Source organism: Teleopsis dalmanni, chromosome 1 (genome assembly GCF_002237135.1).
Source record: "Teleopsis dalmanni isolate 2A chromosome 1, ASM223713v2, whole genome shotgun sequence".
In the NCBI taxonomy this organism is placed as follows: domain Eukaryota; kingdom Metazoa; phylum Arthropoda; class Insecta; order Diptera; family Diopsidae; genus Teleopsis; species Teleopsis dalmanni.
Window position 1 is genome coordinate 181498184 of NC_051846.1, and position 4563 is coordinate 181502746.

At 30.0% G+C, this 4563-nt stretch overlaps 1 protein-coding gene across 1 annotated transcript in view; it reads right to left on the minus strand.

Annotated features, from left to right (window-relative positions):
• LOC119666843 (chondroitin sulfate synthase 2-like) overlaps window positions 1–4563 on the minus strand; it is a 14992-nt gene that overhangs the window by 1538 nt on the left and 8891 nt on the right. The gene's annotated exons all lie outside the window — the stretch shown is intronic.

The window sequence follows — 4563 nt, forward strand, 5'->3', positions numbered from 1 at the left end:
TTTAAAATTTATTTAACTTTTCATAAAAATTTTTTTATCTGGTAAAAATAATCCAGAAAAAATTATAGAAAAATAATAGATTATATTCTATAGTAGATTAGAAAAATAGATTATAGAAAAAAAAATTTGATTCCATCTAATACATAGCGTTATCAATTACTCTGGTAGTAGTTTTCGATTTGCTCTTAAATAAAATAAATATTTTATAAAAAAACTATTGGAAAATAGTTTATTTAAAAATATTTAAACAAAAGCTTTTAATTTGTTTGGATTTTCTGATTTACGCGCCTATTTTATTTACATAAAAAATCATCAAAACTATTTTAGTAAAATTTTTTTGAAGAAATATTTCGTTCAGCAAAAAATATTGCATTGTTTAGCACTTTTACGGTTTACCGCTCTCCTGATTTATTTGGTTCGATCACTCAAACACGCCGGAATGAAAACTTATTACCCACCACACACCACGCCGCATGCCATACCGCCCTGAGGTGCTCACATGTTAGGTGTCTTTTAATTTCTAGTTTATTTATTTTTTAATTATGTTGTAGTCATCATATTTACTGGAAATGTTATCCGAAATGTTCCATTATATAGCGCGATAAGTTCATTGATACCGTGACCCTGAAAGAACGGTTAGCTACCTGAGAATCGAATTAAAAATCGGAACATACTTTTATTATGTTTTGTTAAATAATTTTTCAACAGTGAAGTGTAAATTGCTTGTTCCAGAAAAAGTACAAGTATCTTGTGTAAAATATAGAGAAAATTAATATTATGACGTAAAATAGCTCAAACTGTGGCTTTGATTCTGTGTATGTTTATACTATAGTATAGATTACAGAAATATTTGTATCACTTCTAATAAAATAAATCGTTTTGAAAAACTAACATAATATTATAATATATTAGAAACACATATGTGTAACACAAAGGTGTTAATGATTTTATAAATAACTTCTTTTTTTTTTTAGTTTAGTTTATAGATCTTCCAACAATGGAAAAAACTTAGAATATTTCAAAAAAAAAAAAATTAGCGATTTTAGTTTCGTTTTTATTTCTATACACAATTTTCTGCTTACTTAACGTAGTTTTTTATCAAAATGTATCTGAAATTACCGGATTGCATACATAGGGTTATCCATCTTCAATTAACCAAAATAAAACACACTCATGTTTTAGATTATTATAAAATTTTTATATCAATGTGTTGTTTGGATCTTGTCCCAAGACGTAACACACATCATTTAAATCTTGTTCACGGAAAATCTTATTTACTTTTGAGGTAATTTTCTATCATTTTTGTCGCCACATAGCCGGCAGGTAATACATCTTTCATAACTAGCTGAATCGTCAAGTGTCAGACGATTGTTCGCAAAAACAACGATTGTTCCTTTGCCTAATCCCCCTAAAAAACACTATTGTTGACATGATTACATGATCGAAACACGTTAGTCAAATAGCATTCATCGAAAATATTCCAATTTACTGGCTCTTTTCGATACAATTGTCTATGATTTATTTACAAATAGATAATCTGGCAATAGAGATCGGCTATAGATCACTTAACGAATCATCAAAAGTTTTACAATTATAATCATACGTCCGTAAATTTCTAGCGCAACAAAGCAAATCAGGAAGTGTTACATATCATATATCTTTCATATTCGTATCTTCATCTTAGCGCAAAAAAAAAAGAAATTGTAATAAATCAATTGGAATTGGAAAGCAACGATGGAAGAAAAATATTGGAGCCAATTAAATTGAAAACTGGAATACTTTGGCGATATCTTAAGGCATGTATGAAAATCCGGTCTTGATAATTGATGGTAGAATTAAAGAACAGGGCCGCGTCCTTTTAGACAAGGGGTATCGTTCGTGGATTATAAATCTACGGCAGTGGTTCAATTAATGTGTAAGATAGTTTTTTCACGAAGCTGTCAACAAACAGAAATATTAATCATGTTAGCTAAAGTTCGAAGCAGATAAGGCACTCAGAAGAATGTTGTTTCTTTTTATTATCAGATAAGATGGCTGTGTAGAGAATGTAATATTATATGCAAACAAATTTACAGTGGAATCTTTAGCGATCAATGCTTTTAAATAATTTTGTTGAAGAATAAAAGCGCAGAAATGTATGTTATTAATAATACTTTCATAATGTATATATGCTTCTAAAATATAAAACTGAGTTTAAAATAGAATTAAGCCTTAACAATATTTTCCAACCACTTAAGCACTTAGTATTTAATTACAGATACAAGTATAATTTGTTTATACTGTAACGAAATAAGATATAACCAAATAATTGCTTAGGTTTCAGAAACCAAATTATTTATTCTGCTATAAATTATTGAACTTAATTACATCAGACGAGCAACCACCTTGTGGCCGGTGAGGTCTAATATAATGTGTCTGTCTGTGCCGCAGCGGCACGTAGAGTGTTAAGCGAACTTCTGTTGCAGTTTCATTGAATTTACTTGTGTTTATATTTATGTATCTACACATTTTGTTCGGCTCTGTGCAATTAGGTTTTGTTCTGTTCTGTTCTGTTGTGTTGTGTTGTGTACAATACAATGTAAACTTAATTAATTTTAATTGTTTTGCTTTGGACTGTAAAATTATTGTTTATATTGACTCTTGACATCTGCACATTGAAATTTGCACAAAACTTAGAATTACTCGTATTTGCTTGATTGTTTACTGAAGAAATCTTTCTATAATTAAATTTTGTAATTGACATCCTTAATTTGATAATTGCTCTCAAGTTAAATTGTTGTAAAATGTTGAGTGGTTCTATGTGCACTTCAGTTTATTTGCTTACATACTTTCACTATTATTTGTAGTTAATAATATAGAAGAGTCTAATTTAGAGAGATAGATAAGATACTATATGTTGAGGCTAGTTGAGTTGAGTCAGTGCACCTGAGCAATTTTACTCTCTAATAACTGCGAAGTTTCTACAAAACCCCTCTTTGCGCCTTGACTGGATTTTTGTTTATCACTTCATTAGACTAAGCAATAATTGACCTCAGATCTGGATATCTCCCCGAGGAGCCTGTAACCATTCTGAGATTTGATAACGCGGTGTTAGTAAGTCTGTCAGATTTCGCAAATAGTTTCAGGGCTCTATCCTTTATGTATTTTTTGATGGGATCAATCTTGAGGTCCCTGAGGATGTCATTCGTCCTAATGTACCAAGGAACTTTGAAAAGTCTTCTCAGAGAAGATAAGATACTGCTATCTTTAAATTGGATTATGAGTTATAAATAATTAAAATATTTATATGAATATCAAATTTGACAGGATTCAATTAATAAAACTGTATAGGTCTGTACACTATACAATAACGCCAACTAATTATTACAGGAAAAGTGATTAAGTTAGAGCTAACATCAGTGCACAATCTTTAACTCTGCATTATCAGAGAGATCTTTAAGCGTCGACGTATATAATATAACAGGGTTTTTGAAAAATAAGTATTTTTAGAGTAGCCAACGACAAACGTTTAAAATAAGAACCACTCCTATTATTCATCTGATTTGGCATTGTACAACTTTTATCTCTTCGAAAAATGCGTTTTCTGAAGTAACGAAAATGTTACTATGGGTGTGAAGACGTAGAAGTCACACAAAAAAATAATATCTACATGTCACAAAATATTAATGAGATGAAGAACACCCCATCCGTTGAGCTAAAACATGTCTACGTATATTTAGACAATGTAACTCCTTTTGAAAATTATGGCGTGGTCAGTAATGATCAATCGGATTCATACAAACAGAAAGACGATCGAAAAAATTGTAATTGGCCCCACAGGAAAAGCAATATAAAATAATTAAATACTTAGGAAAATGTCTTAAAATTTGGTATCATATGTTAAGAAGATTTTAGAATCAACATTGCCCAGAATTTTACTGTGATATGGAGTACAACAAAATTAAGATAACAAGATTCGTCATTAAATCAGTAATTGCGCGCTGTTCAAGAATAACAACAAAAATGTGGCCTCTTATTTAGGATTTGATAGAACTTAAAATACCTTTCGAACACTTTTCCAGGGATCGTATAATAGCTTTTGCAGATCATACGAATATTGACCCACACTTTCAATGGCACATATTGTACTACCGACATTTGATATATAGCATGGTAAGTTAACAATAACATCGATTCAAGAAAAATAAAGTAAATCTTTTCTAATATAGCCAAGCATATCACGAGACAGTATAATACGCCGATATGACGTTGCATTATAGTAGAATCAGCTATTATAGCTTTTTTAATTACGCTATACGGCAACATAGGTAGTAGTGATATGGGTATGTATACATATAATTATATATGTAACTATATTCATGGTGTGACTGAGAAAGCCAAAATAGTGTCAGTAGATCACTTTTTGGGTTTTTTGAACCATAATACATTTCACAATAGCTATATTGGCACTAAGGGTTTATTTTATAAAGTTTTATCAAGATTTTGTTTTGTTTAGATTTAAAAAAAAATATTAATCATTAGCTGATGTTCAGCTGATGTTGAACGTAATTTAACTGTGATACT